Source organism: Pongo abelii, chromosome 4, assembly GCF_028885655.2.
Source record: "Pongo abelii isolate AG06213 chromosome 4, NHGRI_mPonAbe1-v2.0_pri, whole genome shotgun sequence".
Lineage (NCBI taxonomy): Eukaryota > Metazoa > Chordata > Mammalia > Primates > Hominidae > Pongo > Pongo abelii.
This window is the reverse complement of record NC_071989.2, coordinates 61,049,835-61,066,364: the sequence shown is the minus strand read 5'-3', so window position 1 is coordinate 61,066,364 and position 16,530 is coordinate 61,049,835. Positions and strand designations below refer to the sequence as shown.

Sequence of the window (16,530 nt, the reverse complement as noted above, 5' to 3'; positions counted from 1 at the left end):
AGCCAAAGTAGGAGGGAAAGTACATGGAGAGTGTCATGTGGTAATTGTCGTGGGCATACTGGTGACATTGTCTTGTAAGTAAATGTGAAGATAAACTGCAAAGTCTCTCAGAAAAGCACATAGAGGATTGAGAGCATGCCACGTGGTGGCATCCCTGCACAGGTGGGGATTACAACTAATAATATTTACTATCACAAGTAGGTAAGGTCTCAAAAGGAGCTCAAAAATTCCTAAATAGCTGGTAATAAAAGCACATTATAGTACAGATTTCTTATGTTCCAAGCACCATTTTAAGGGCTAGTGAGTGACTCAGTTTTCCTAACAATCCTATAAAGTAGTTATAATATTTGTTCCCAGTGTAAGGTGAGGATACTAAATCAGAGATGTGATAAGTAACTAAGTAAATCATGAAACTGTGATTCAAATTTAGGTAGTTCATGTTCTAAAGAGGTTAGACCTGTACATCTCACTTTTCAGGTGAAGAATATGAGTTAAAAAGTTTAAGTCATCTTTCAAGGCACACAGAAATAGCAACCCACAAAGCATGGACTTGAATGTAGGTCATTCTGAAATCTAAATTCACTACTTTTAACCATCCCATTATCCTGTAAAGCATGTGAGGAATGCCTGAAGCACTGAAGGTTCTGGGCCTCAGACATTTTGAGTGTCCTTGCCTTAGCTGATAGGGTATCTACTGGTGGAGAGTATGACTTGCTTACCTGCCCGTACTTACCAAATCAGCTATGATTCAGCCCACTCTGTGTTTCTTAGTTGTCTTAAATAGCCAGTTGCCTCAAACATGAGTAATTTATTCCAATTGGCTACCAAAACCACTATTTACTGAAAGCCAAGTATGCATTGGGCACTATGTTAAATGAACGTATACATTACATCTGTGACTCCTCACACCAATGCTGAGAGAAACGTATGATTAACTTTATTTTACATATGAAGAAATTGATTCTAGAAGTCTAATTCACCTAAGGCCATGCCCCAGGTGACAAGAAGCTAACCAGATCTATTTGACGATGCCATTAATGCTACATTACTCTCCCAAAGACACCCAAATCCACTTGATTAACTCCATGTCCTGCAATTGTATGGACATTGGATTCTATGACACAATCTCATCTGAGCTTGACATAATCGTGTCTGCCACTCCACTCCATTTAACTACTTTTTTTGGTTGATTTTCATGCATAATCAATGAAAATCGGGATAAAAAAGATAAAAACAAAATGAAAATACATATATACATATATAAGTATCATATATGAAATATAAATATCAATATATAAATAACATTCTTATTAAAATTTATTTCATGCTATTATATTTCAAGGTAGGTCACAAATAAATAACATTCTTATTAAAATATTTCTTTCATGCTATTATATTTCAAGGTAGGTCACAAAAGCCAATGATTATTTTGAAAAATATATCTCATATTTTATTTAATTCATATTTATTTAATAAGGGACCTAAACAATGTACTTCCATATTTTTCACCTGCTTTCATGTACTTTGTCCTCTGGCTTATCAATTAATAAATTACCATTTGAGAGCATGTCTTTTTCTTTTCTATTTGATGTTTAGCAGATGCCACCTGTTTCCAGAGGACAGGTTGTTTGTTGTTAGTAGAGCACAATAGTGAGTACAGAGCGTATAAACACAGTTGTTGGAGTATAATTACTTGAGCCCTTTATGGAGGTGGATCATCTCACAGTACAATGCTCAACAGGACAAAGTAAGGCCAACTGTCTTTTACAGCATCAGCTGCCACACTGAGTTTGGTGTTTTGCCACGACACCAAGTCCTTTTTGTTTATCAGGTAATTAACAGTAATGATGTCTTGCTGCTTGGCTTTGTTTCAGAACCAAGGCTCCTTCTTTGCAGATTTGGGTGAACTCTTAGGCTCAGGCCCATGGCCTGAATGTCATAAGCACCAGCAGGCAATTCTAGGTTTAATTACTTCGCTGTTTTGTTCTTTACATTGGGCAATAAACATCCAGTCTAAAGGCAATTTGTAGGAGAGAGGGGAGAGGAAAGGGAGGGGGTGCCTCCTCTCACAGCAATGCATCCATCAAATAAACTAACTTAAAAACTGTTTTGACCTTGAGTTCTTAAACATTATTGTAATTCTCCATCTTATAAGGAAAAGCATTTTAAAGAAAGTTATTGAAATAAAACACAACCCTACAGATAGGCAGTCTGTTTATGAAATATGAGGGAATTCAATTACCCATGAATGGATGAATGGCTTTTTTTTTCCCCTCTCTTTGTCTGGTCATCATTGTTACTGTGGATTTCTTTAACAAAAGATATCAAAATAAACAGAAATGTCTCCGATGAACTGTGAGCCTGCAGTTAAGTGGCATATGTATGGGAGAGTGCCTCTTTTGGATGTATTTAGTATAAGTATTATTTTTTTTAATGGTACATTATTGAATTTTTAGCAAAATCATACTAAAAAAAGAAATTACTACAGAAGAATGAGGAAAGCTCTAGAAAAATACAACATGTAGATATTAATTTTTTCTTACACAAAGCAGGAATACATTTCATTAGAATATAAAATTTGAGATAATTTTGGTTAAATGTTGATTATAGATAAATGTATATGAAAATTATATACATTTGTTTTAGTACTTGTAATTTTTGAATCTCATTGAGTACTGATTTATAGCTTTTGTGTTATGGAAACTGTATTTTTTTTTTTTTTATTTCTTAATATATTTTTGATGTAAAAAATACAAATATAACATTCTTTGGAAACTGTATTTTTAAATAAACTTTAATATGCAGTATTTGTAAGTAATTTTCAGTGCTTGTTAGTGATACTTGGCACATTTTAAATGCCAAAATCCTAAAATTGTTGATGTAATTGTATTAATTATATAATATCCTGACCCCTATTATTTTTGCTAGATAGCTCTTTTGAATAAAATGATCAAATATTTAAAATGAAGTTTGCCTATTCTGTATTTACAAAGCATTTAATTATTCTACAAAGTATTCCATATTTTGGTCTCTTTTCTGCTTAATAAAATGTCTGAGTTACAAATACCAGACTAAAAGGTCCAATACATAGTTCAAATAGCAATAGTAATTTGAAGTATGTATTGGACCTTTATGATAATAATTTTTTATTACATTTGAAGAATTTAAGCAAACCATATGGAAGGTTTCATATGGAAAGGATGGGCATGGAAAGTAAGGAAAAGAAAAGAATAGGTATAAAAAGGTGATTTTTATGTTTTCTAAAGAAATTTTGCATTAAATATATTCAGTCTTGTGAAATTCCTCCAGCATAGTTTTTTGGAAGTGTTCCCGCTTCTAACAAATGTTCCTCAGATTTTTATGGATAGGATGTTCCACAGAGATGATGCATGGCCTTCTCTCCAATATAAAAGCAAAGAAACTACTGCTTTCCTTGGCATTCAAGTAGTCTTTTCCATTTGTAAGTACATTTTGAAAAAATACATTTTACATGCTCTAGTAATTTTATTCCACTTTTATATGTGGATTGAAAAACAAATATTTAAAAAACATTAATGGCACTCAATTTTTTAAATACAAAATATCAGAAATACCAGATTTTCACTGATTCTGTAATTTACCAGGTTATAGTAAGACTACTGGGAACATTTATATTTAAAAAGGGTTTAAATTATTTTTCCACTAAATTTGAGTATTACTGGGTTAGCATGTTTAAAATTGATTTTACTGAAAGAAGAAATGAATGGATTGATTTTTCAAGTGGAATAGCATGAGGAAGTATATAGTAGTAGTGATTTTGAGCATTCCCATAAAGGTGACAGGATATTGATAATCTACCAGAATTTGTCCACAGAACTCTTAAAATATAATGGTTCTCTTCCTCTTTTAATGTGAAAATTTTTCTAACCTCAAAGTTCGTAAAAGAACCAACAAGCCCTTCACACCATTTTTTCATGTTTCTCATGCATGTAACAAAGGGCTCAGACTAAACTGGCACTTAATAAATTATAGCTATTTTATTATTATTAATATCACAATGATTGTTATTACGTATTATTAGTTTCTTTGGGGAAAAAGAAGCATTATAATAATTATAATTGAAACTACATTTTCAACTGGATAAAATAGTTTTACATCTAAGAAGAATAGTTGTGACTCTTACCTCTTAGAAATAGCATCAACATCATTGTGGGTCTGGATGAAGGTTGGAAAGAGAAAAATGTAACTGTCCTTTTCCTAGGACCTATCAACTATTATGTCAATTGACATGATTCGAGCAGAGTTCATTTTTTTCACTCGAAAGCACAAAACAATACTAGGAATGGTAAAGTATGTGATAATTTTTAAACGAGGAACCTATAATACACTCTAAATGCAACAAAGAGGTCCCTAAACTCAATTCTACCTTAAGCCACTTTTTCTGAGCAACAAAATGTCTTGGCAATCAAATAATTCATTGAAACAGTAACAGCAGTCTAGTCAGATGATGTTTCTTTGTTTAACCCGATTTTGCAGGATGAAACTGTTTAGATGTGGACTTAGTGACTTCATTTGAACCTTTGTAGGCACATGCTTTGTTGAATTGGATGGTAAGAGGAGATTCATATGCACCAAAGCCCATACTCACACTCTTACTTCAATATTTTTTAACTGGAATTTAATTTTAAACTTGAATAGAAATCTGAGAAAATTAACATGTGGTCAAGGTTTTAGGTGAACATAAAATTACCTAACTTGATGAAGACAGTGTACAAATTCTTGATAATCAGCAAATATTAAGCAGAAAATTTGAGCACTGTTTGGGTATTTTTTGTCTTGTTCTTGCATTTCAACACCAAATTCCTTTAACATTTTTTTCACAAATCATGGAAGGAAAAGGAAATAATAATAATGACAGCAATGATCCATTTTGACCATCTTATTATTTTCACCTTATTCATCTGGGAGCTACAGTGCAGTCTTAACCATCCCATAAATACTGATCTAGCCAAAGGAAACAGACTGTATTTTCCCTCAACTCTCTGCATTGATATATTGAAATAGCAGGGAAGAAAAAAAAAGGCCCATAATGCTTCATTAGTTAATTGTGCAGAGTACAGCTCTTTAGGGGTAAACAAGTGAAGGACATTTGCTGAATGGCCTGTCCTCGTCATGCATATTATGGCCTAATGATGCTAGTAATGGTAGGAGGCTCCTGGAGAGTCATCTGTCAAATTAGCACATTGAATTATTTATTGCCTCAGAGTAAAATTGTTGAAAGGTAGCAGCTGAGACATGGTTTTTATAAATCTAAAATTCAGAAAAAAATACTAAAAAACTCATACAGCTGCTTTGAGGGTATATTCGTTTTTTAACACTTGCATTTATGAACACAATAGTCTTTACTGAGTAAACAGACTGTTTGTTTCTACCTTTAAATCTGATTTTTTGTGTGTTTGTGTGTGTGTATGAAGTCCTGAGTATTTTATGTCATTAGTGATATTGTAATAACCTAAAATTCAGGTTAGTTGTTAAGTCTTCATAACTCATTTCATCTGTATCACCAATGATAACCATAAGACAAAATGCCAATTTTTACTAGGCTCTGTGCCCAGAAACTAACATGGAGAGCATTGTTCTTGACTTCCACGTCTCAATTGTTCATGTTTTTGTTCTACCACAGTGTTGTCTAAGACAGAAAATCTGCCCTCCTAGGACTTAGGGAAAAAGGCAAACCTATGCTAAACTCAAAAAAAAAAAAAACAGTAAATATAAGAAACATAAACTCAGAGAACTCTAAACGTTAGAAAGCCTAATACAGTCAAGGTCTTTCAAAACATATTAATTATTTGTTCAGTATTTACTTAGTGGGTATGGGCAGAAAGTGTTTTTTCTATTCATAAATATTATGTACAGAAGTAAATTCACTTACTAATTTCTTCCACTGGCCAATGAAGAGTCACTGTTCTGAAAGAAATTTAAAAAAAAAAAAAAACAGTTAACCAATTTTATATGGTCCCTATTACCTCTTTATTTCTTTTCTTTTTTTTTTTTTTTAAATTCCTGCTCTAAACAGATAACTAACTTGGGAACACTTAACATTTTGATTATAAAATAGATCACTAATTTCAAATAAGCAGAGTTACACTATGTATTCTTTGGCCTCAAAGTAGCAATGTAATGAATTTCTTAACATTAAACTTAAATCACTATGAGTAATTGAGAACATATATGTGTGTGTATATGTATCCATTTGGGCAGAAACAACTCCAGTTAATTCTGGTAATGTTCTGAGTGGTAGAAGAAACTGGCATCTGGCAACTTCTGGGTGGCTGGCCTGCTCCTGGGAAATGATCATAGAGAAAATAGCATCAAATCGGGGTGTTGAAATATGAATGGACTTTCAATACACGGGGAGAAAGACATAACCAGTTATCTTGGAGAAAAACAGGTTGGAACAGGATATTGGGCAGATATAAAGAAAATTAATCTAAAAACCAAGTTGTATAAGATCGTGGAAGGTCTTGACATGTTAAGAAGCATATAATTTAAGGAAAAAAATTCAAACAGATATAGAGAAATAGATTCAGCAGAAGAATCTTTAGAAAAAGTTTAAATAATGTTGGATAAATTCTAAAATAATATATACATTCTAGTTTTCATCATTATCACTACCATAAATATGGTATGTGGTTTTCCACATGGGAAAGGTGAAGAGAGAGAAAGAGGAAAAGTAGAAGTACAAAATTAAGTGGCCACTGTCCTGGGAGAATAGTGATGCTAATTATCAAGTAAAAGAATCAGGGAGAGAGGGTCAAATTTAATAATGAAGACAACAAAATTTCATTATTGACATTTGGAGTTGAAGATTTTGGTGAGGTATTTAAACCGAAATGTCCAGAAAGTTGTTGAAAAGTGAAAATGTAGCTCAAAGAGAGGTGAGTTAAAAATTTACAGCTGATAAATGGAAGTTTCTTTCATGTGGATAGAAAGTCATGCGAATAGCTAAATTGTTTATTTGGTGTGGTTTGGCCAATGCAAATGTTGTCTGCCTGCATATTTTACTTTCTTTTGATAATATGGGCATCATGTTGAACAATTACTGTTTATATTACCCCACCAATTTTCTCATCAAGATCTGATTTTTCTTATCGCTATTGCTATTTTAATTCTTTTCATCTCAGCTCTTCTTTCCAAAGTTCTTTTGTATTGACCTTCCTTTTCATCTTTATTAATTTTGTATTTTTCTTTTAAACTCTTTATTGAAATGATAAATGTTTACTCTATGTTTCAAGAGCTTCAGTGTTTCATAGATACTCTCTAACTTAATAGAAGTAAAAAGTATGGGGAAATTGTTATTCCCAGCTTGTAGCAGTTGAAGCAGACCTGCTGATGACCCAGGTCTATGCAATTCCAAAGTTTTGATTTTGCTCTTTTGTTCTTTCTATATCACATTGCCTCCTCCGTAGACACTATCTCAGCTTTTTACCTTCATTTCTAATAGCTATCCTTAATCCCTTACTCCTATCCCATTTTCTCTTATCAGTCACCTCTCTTATTATGGATCTACTCCTCCAGTTGGCACTCTTCCTCATGCTGCTGTTCTGTGTCTTTAAATCCTCTTCTCATCTTTCCTTATGCTCATCTGCTCAAACCATTAAGTTTTATCAACCCAATAACATTTATAACAATTTCACCTTTAAACTTGATGATGGAGTTGTAAGTTGTCTCAAATCCACCCTTCGTTCAATATTCAAAAGATGGCATTGAAATCCCTTGCTATGTTACAAAAGTCTACACTGTGACAACAGAATGGAAAAGTATAATTTTGGCTGTATGCCATTTGCCTAGATGAATCACCAACAGTTTTGCTGCTTATATGAATACATTTTAAATTGTAGTATTATTTTTCTTGTTCACAAACTTGTAATATGTGGTCAAAAATATATTTCAAAGGTGAACACTTTTTAGACAGTAAAACTGCTCCAAGCATTCAAATTTTTTAAATATCATGCTACTTTTTTTTCTTTTAGAATGGTTATCTATTAGGTAATAGCTGGGTTTGATTGTGACAGGATATCAACTGATGCCTACCTGGCAATTAAGAAAACCAGAACTTTGTCTATCACACCCCCAAAGAACTGTAGGATTGATACCTGGAACAGGGAGGAGTAGCAGCTGACGATTGGAGCAGGTCATATTGAGCTTACTTCGGAGGAAAAATACAGTAATTTCATATCTAGGAGTTTGTGTTGAAATAAATGTGGGAAGGTATGTTATTTTAAAGGAGCCATATTTACATCTACCATAAAACCTGAGGGAATGGTGCTGGTATTCCAGTAGGTGGCAATCTTCCCCCAGAATATGCAGCTAACCAAGGTCCTAGTGCAGGTTTGGGATGTGCGGCTTGCCTAAATTAACACCAAGGATTCTGTCTCTAAAAGTTCAAAACTTCAACAAAAGAACAAACTTCTCTGTGTATTAGAACACTTTCCACGCTCTTAGTAGACCAAATCTTAGTGGATTTACCTTGCATCACCAAACTAAATCAGGCATTCTTTGGGCCTTACCCTTCCTTTTCATGAGTTATACATGTACAGCCATATAAGTATACCATCTCCACCATCCTTCTCAAATTATTCGTGTATATTAGAAACTGCTGTTTGCCAAACATCAATTTATAACACTATCAAGATAGTTAATGAGAACCTGTAAAATGTTATCACCCTTGCAATATGTTTAAGAGAGAAAATTTAAATGATTCTGTGGACTACATGTGACTCTCCGCTATATCTATCTCATCAATTAAGGAATTGTAAGTTGAAGGTTTTGTAAAGGCTTTTGCAAAATAACAAGTGTTTCTCAGTGCAAAGTTTGAGAAATAGATTTTATGGGGAAATGCAAAGCAATCAGAATGCCTTATCTGTGGAGAGAAAGTTTATAGGAACATTTGCTATGCTGTGATACTAGATTTTTGTTGTAAAATCTTCTAAGTGATGTGTAATATAATGGTTACTGCTGTCATTCTGGGATTTTAATGCCATTCTTCCAAACAACCACAGCATAGGCTAGGTGCAATCTTTGGTCTTCTCATGTTTTTTTGTTTGTTTTGTTTTTAAATAAATTTATTATTTTAAGTAATTATTTTCTAATTTGGCATATAGTCTCATAAATATGGACTAATATAGTAGCATTACTACTGTTAGGTAATATTAGGTTCTTCTTAACTTCTGAGTAAAAGAGAAATGTGTGTTTCCCTGTTCCCTTGATGTCATATGTGTGTGTGACTTACTTTAACAAAGAAACGAGTGTGGGAGTGATCTATGTCACTTCCAAGCAGAAACATGGAATTCTCAAAATGATAGTTTCCACACTGTGGCTTCTTCATCAGCCTCAATCATTTGGTGAAGTCAAAGTGGAAGAAAATCCCTAGTTTACCAGAACAGATATGTAGCATGGTCCAAATGTAGATCTTTATTGTTTTAGGCCACTGAGATTTTGGACTTGTTTGATAGCTTAATATAACTTAATCAATCCTAACACTATAAAAAGGAATTAAACTTAGTACTATAAAATAGATGATAAGTACTATTAAGTCATATATTCTGCTCAACTCTCCTCTGTTAGGACAGTAAATAAATGCAATGCATGTATAGACAAAATATACTATGGAAGTATATACCTGGGTACTAAAATTATCTCAAACTAATAAAATGCTTTCCTAATGTGGAGCCAGCTTCTACATTCTCCTCCTCTGGGTGAAAGCTGGACTCCTCTATAATTGAGAATCTTTTAGTAAATCATTTTCTGGATCAATATTAGAAAAATCAAAGGTTTAACTGAAAGTGTAGACAAGTTAAAATTCAGGACTTTCTTAGGTAAAAAATGATTATAATTGGTATGTAGCTAATACATATGCTTTTCAGATCCCTACCAAGCTGTATCTCAACTGCAAGACTTTTCAGATACTTCAACATTCATTGTGAATTTCCAAGAATGAAAGATAACATTACTGGCAAAGCCAAAGGCCTAATAAATTCCAGGAAACATAATGCCAATCTGTCTTGTGCTTAAACAAAAATGTTTCGTCATGTAAAAAACAGTAGTGCATTTAACCATTATAGAGACAATTTCCTTCATAATCATTTCCTTTTAGAAGCATACCTCTGAAGGAATTACAAAAAATTTAGAAATGATTTTCTTATTTTTTAAAATACATTTTCACGGTTATTTCTAAAGATCGTAACTCTTACTCACCTGCATTGTGGTATGTTTCCTGATTAGAAAGGGTAAAAGAGAGGAATTGGGGTTAGTACCATGCCATCCTGGGTACACTCTTGCTGTATGTTGAGTATCTAAATCCCATCCTTCATTCATCAGGACATTAATCGAAGGTTTAAACCTACTTTGTTGGTGCATGGCTTCACAGCTCTCATTGATTTCTATATTTGGTTAATAGTTGGTGGTCTAATTTACTCATTTACTCAGCAATCCATTATTGCATTCCTAATAAAGACCAGGCTCTGTGTTATGCACCCGAGATACAAAGTTGAAAGTAACATGATTCCCGTTCTGAAAAAGGTCATTATTTATCAGAGAATAAAAGTTATTTGAATGTACTATAAATGTCAAGAATAAGATATTTTCAAATACTTTGAATACCAAAGCAATAGAGCAATTAATGACATACCAGGAAATATAAGCAGAATGATCAGAAGCACATTGTCAAAGTTTATGTCCTATTTGGAGAACTATGTGTGATCTGGTATAGTTCAAATGACCCAGGGGCATTTGGAATACAGGACTTAAAAAACAATATTTATTTATGTACATAGTCAAATGTATAGCTTGCTTAAGATGAAACACTTTAAGCAATTAAAGGTAGAAAATAAGGATATTTGAAACTCACCAAGTAATATGTCTTGTAAAATACTGACCTCAAATGGTCCAAATAAGAGGCAGATTAGACAAGTAAGGTGGAAGGAAGGGGATATAGTGGAGATGAGGTGAAGAAATAAGTATTTATTGATCACCTAAATTTTCTAGACATTTTGGTGGTAGTTTTCACATATCATCACATATCTTATTCACAGCCAGCCAGTCAAGTATGCATTACAATTCCTACTTCATGAACACTCTCAAAAGCTCTTGGACACAAAAATGAAAAAAAAATTATTTTCCTTAAACTAGGAATAAAGTCCTTTTTCATAAATTTTATATTAGTTAAGTAATCTCCTTTTTTACTTATGATTCTTACACAATGATAATCATAAGTAAATGTAACTAGGGTATTGAACAATTTCAATGAAAAAAGTTAGCACTCTATACTTTCTTGAAAATAAAATATATTTTCATAGAAATGATGAAAATATATGTATCTCATATTCATGTTTCATTTAGTTAACCATATCTAAGAAATTCTTCTGGCCTTAAATTAACCTAAACAAACTCTTAAGGGCAGAAATAGCAGTTACCTTTTTAGAAGTGGAAAGGTGTGATACCTTTCATCACCCATCATAAGGGTCACAACTGATACTCCTATGACAAAAGATTAATAAGAGAAGAGTGTAACAAATGTATTTATTCAAAGTTTTACATGACATGGGAGCCTTCAGAAAGGAAAGACCCAAAGACCCAAAGAAAAACTGCCCTTTGTTGTGCTTAGGTTCAATGACAAATGGATAGTCATGTAGAAATGTGATTGGACAAAAGGAAATAATCGAATGGTAATAGACTGAGGGGGGAACCAGGCAAAGCCTGGCTATTCATGTTCTTCTTGGCCTCTCTGTGTAGCATTCCTTCCCCCAACATATGGCATGGAGCAGGGTCCCTCTGGAACAAGGATCTTCAAGAGAGAAGAAAGAAGGGAGGAAGTGACCTTTCTAGGTTTTATGGATTGCTTTCGGGAAAAAGACTTCTAGTTTCTATGATCCCCCTAAGGAAAGAGGAATTCTGGTTTCCATGACTCTCTTCTGACGGAAAAGAGAGACAGAAGACAAGAAGGCAGGAGAAGGTAAAGAGAACTTGCTTCTGAGGCCTTCTAATCTCCTTTAGTTCAAAGTACTCAGCATGCCAAGACAACATACTTTGGGGTATCATGTTCTGAGCCCCATCACCTTCGTAGACATACTCCATTAACCAAGATACATTTTTTCATAAAAATCACTCAACTCTATTTTTTAATACATTCTATTTTTTTCTGGCTAATATGTCTTGTTATCACAGTCATTGAAGCAGAAGAAATTACTGTTACCTATCTTACATGTTTTGATCCAATGTAAAAATGGTTCCCTAATAAATATCTACCCCCAAACTTCTGTTCAAGTTTTACAGAAACACATAGGTATAAACCTTTCTGATATCAGACTAAGACTTTTAAGTTATCAGGCTTTTAGACTTTAACATTGGCAGATTGATAACTTCTCCTCCATGTCTTATTCTCATTTTCTTCTACTCTCATTCACTGACCCCAATTCCAACCTGAAGCACGAAAACCTCCTGTAGGCAACACATTCCCCATTGTCACGCAAACCTTGGCCATGGGTATCAATCCTTGTTTCACTGAAATGTCTTACCTTTGGTTAATGCATCACTAAAGCTGTCTTACCACAGCTTACACACACTGAACAAAATCTCATGATATGTATAAATATAAAGTAATACCATTGGGTGATAGAACAGCCTACAGAAGAGGTAGTATCAAGTGGTGGTTATGGCTATTGACTGCCTCCACCATAAAATATGGCTTTATAGCAAAGGTAATAACAGAATTCAATAGTTCAGTTGGAGTAGCACCCTCCATACATAATCCATACACTGCCAAAGCAGCATAGCTCACGTGGGAAGAGGTAACTATTTCTCAAGTGTTGCCTCTATGACAGTGAACTCCCTAAACAGTCAATGAGCTCCTGGAGTCCAGATTCAGCCTCTATCTAGCTTCAGAGAAGATGCAACAAGATATTCCACATCAGGAACAGGTACTTAAAACCCTTAAAGTTAAAAGAAAAAAACAGCCCTTAAAGATCTGTTTGAGATTGCTAGAAGGTTTTGCTTGCACCAATAAATGTTTTTACAGATGATACACAGGTGTTTGTGGTACCTGATGAATCCCTGGAGAATGATGCCAGCCGACTTCATGGACAGACCTATGAAAAGAGGACAAAGGAGATTCATACAGACATTAAAATCATGCATTAAAAATACAAATTAAAAACCTGATAATTAAATAATTCCCTCTGATTTATTCTTTCACAGCAAATTTAACACAGATAATGATTACACAAACTCTCTCCCTTCAAACCAAAAAATAAACAGCAACCAAAAAATAATTTTATGATACATTACACTCAAATATCTAAATAAGTTATTTATAATAAGTACAAATTTGAACATTTCATTCAAACAAATTGAAAACAATTCAAGGAAATGATCGAACACAAGAATCTATGGCCTTGGGGGGCACTGCAGGCCCTAAAACAGATTTCATAATATTGCTCTAAGAGATCTTGATTTCTTGTGCTACACCATGCATTCCTCTGTGTTACTCAACTCTGCAAAACCAAATAACAAACTTTGGTGGAAAATAAATGCATAAACTGATTTATTTGTATAAGAAGGAAAACATAAAGTAAAAATTGCTGATCTTAGAACATTTAATCAGCATTTACATTGCTAAAAATAAAAATTATCAATGGCATTAAATTAAGAATTTCTAATCACCAATATGCTGCAATAGCAAATTTAATTTCTACTTATTTTTAACAATCAAAAATATACTAGTATCACTAGGGTTTATAGAATGGGTATGTCTAAAACCCCATTTTAGTAATCAGCTACATTAGCCCAATGTACTATAAGAGTATAAAGAGGAAGGTGTGATTATACTGTAATAGGCAATTCTCAGCGTATTTTCAACAAATGTATTTTGAGTCCTTATTAAATACTAGCCTCAATGGGACCTAAACTAACATGGACTAGTCCTCACTGGAAGCAGAGAATTATAGTTCAAATAGATATGAAATAAGTTTGATAAAGCTTATATTTGAGATTATAAACTGGCAGCCCACAGGCTACAATGGAGACTACAGATATTTGGTGGGGAGGAGGGGCCTATAAGGTTTTCAAACATTTGAATGAAATTTGAATAATGAATGATTTCACATGCTAATCTGGCTTTCTGGCTTCTTTTGAAATACCATAAGATGACCACAAATAGGTGGATCTGAATAGCAGGCCACGTGCTTTCCAGTTTTCCAGTCTCTACTTCTTGCCAACAACCAGCTGATTTCACTCCTTTATATCACAGGCCTGGCCCCCTGACACACTTGAGTTTTAGTTCCTTGTCTTACATAGATTCTTTCACAAAACATAAAATGAGTTATGCACCAAATATGTGTGTCTTCCTCTCAGGCATCTACCTCTGAAGGAATTTTTTCTATCTCTCCTCCTATCCCAATTCTCGTTCAAATATTCCCTAGATTAGAAGCAATATATCTGTTAACAATATATTCAAAAGTATTCATGTGCTACTTTATAATTAAAATGAATTAAAGGTATTATCTATAAATTAGTTGAATATATGCTAGAAACAAAATCAAAATAATGTAATCTAAAAGTTTCAAGAATTCAAACTGATTTATTTATCACTTTTTATTAATTATTTTTATCTCCATAAGTATTTTGGTGTAAAGATTTAATAGTTAGTTAAGAGTTGGATCGGGTTAAATTGTTTGCTGTATTGTCTAAAAATTTATCACTGCTGTCTTTTTCCTGCTTGTGCCCAGAGCTGATCCCAGAAGCAGAGGCTGCAACTTAAATCCTACAATATCAGGGGCAGTGGCAAGGTTGCAATTTCTCCTGAAATGTCCATCCCCAAACTTATTTTACACCTAAACCTTTACAAACATAACTTCATGTGTAAAATTTACCGAAAGCACAGCTTTTTTTTAATGCCAAAAGTTAAATGCTTCATAAGTTGTTAGAGTGACTACTGATCAACAGTAAATAGACACAGCAAGAAAGACTCAGACAGTGAACTTTGTTCTGGAAACAAAGTTAGTGGAAAAACTTTAAAAAACATATATATTTGTCATTATACAGACAAATCTAGTCAGGTGAGTAGGTAGAGCTATGTATAAGCAAAGTAATGGAATACAGATTTACTTGCTCAACAAAAAGGAAAAAAGGTAGCCAGGTTGCGGTCGCTTATGCCTATAATCCCAGCAGTTTGGGAGGCCAAGATGGGCTGATCACTTGAGTCCTGGAGGTCAATACAGAAATTAGCTGGGCACGGTGGCACACACCTGTAATCTCTGCTACTTGGGAAGCTGAGGTAGAAGGATCACTTGAGCCCAGGAGGTCAAGGCTGCAGTGAGCCATGACCTTGCTACTGCACTCCAGCTTGGGTGACACAGTGAGACCTTGTCTCTAAAAATAAGAAAAGAAGAGAAAAAGAATGAAAGAAAAAAAAAAGCAAATGACAATGACCAATGACCAACAAAAAAGAACATAAAACTGAATGTTAGAACAAGTGAAGAGGGTGTTGCCCATCTGTGACAACAAAGAATAGTGAGATTAACTACCGAAGGGAACATTAGTCATACAGTCCAGGCTGATCTTTTTTTTTTTTTTTTTTGAGACGGAGTCTGGCTCTGTCGCCCAGACTGGAGTGCAGTGGCGCAATCTCGGCTCACTGCAAGCTCCGCCTCCTGGGTTCGCGCCATTCTCCCGAGCAGCTGGGACTACAGGCGCCCACCACTACGCCCGGCTAATTTTTTGTATTTTTTGTAGAGACGGGGTTTCACCGTGTTAGCCAGGATGGTCTCAATCTCCTGACCTCGTGATCCGCCCGCCTCGGCCTCCCAAAGTGCTGGGATTACAGGAGTGAGCCACCGCGCCCGGCCAATTATTTTTTAATAAATGGAAGGAACAGCCAAATGGGATACTCAAAAAGCAATAGGAACTACAGGTATTCAGGTCACAGATACCACAATATAGAGATTCACAAAAGGTGGAGTTGAGTCCAAGGAAGGTGTGTAAGCAAAAGGGATTGTTGGATTTGAGCACTATTTGGTATGTGTTTTATTCAGTCTAACTAAATAGCAAAGTTACCACAACATCTGCCTATGTTCCTCTTCTTAACTTCTAGGCCAGTACAATGGATTTACTCCTGTGGAGCTCAAATAGCCACTTCCATTCGAGATTCATGGTAGGTATTCCAGATGCCAGAGCAAGGAAAGCAAAGAGTCTTCATTTTATCACGGGGTAATGAGAGCAACAGGTACACTGAGTACTAGGTTAACAGGGCTTTTATGATTACTCATTAATGTCTATTATGAGTTTGGGACAGTCTCATGAGACAAAAATGTCTGCTGTTTTACACTAAAGGGTATTTCTTCCCCATTTGGAAATGATGACTACAATCTGTACAAAATGGAAGAGAAGTGTAACAAAACACTTTGAATCTCAAAAATTATTCCTGCAGGATAGAACTGTTCATCTGATTCTTCCCTGGGAGCCTACGGATGTGCTTTATTGGCTGAGAAAGTCTGA

General features: G+C 34.3%; 1 long non-coding RNA gene across 1 annotated transcript in view; it reads right to left on the bottom strand.

Annotated features, from left to right (window-relative positions):
- Positions 1-7,723, bottom strand: part of LOC112133363 (uncharacterized) — a 34,900-nt gene extending 27,177 nt beyond the window's left edge. Inside the window, exons 1-3 of the long non-coding RNA XR_002915009.2 lie at positions 7,677-7,723; positions 5,912-5,946; positions 4,163-4,194 (exon numbers count right to left, since the gene is read on the bottom strand). This is a non-coding gene — a long non-coding RNA (uncharacterized LOC112133363). The remainder of the gene's footprint in view (positions 1-4,162; positions 4,195-5,911; positions 5,947-7,676) is intronic.
- Positions 7,724-16,530: the final 8,807 nt, after the last annotated feature.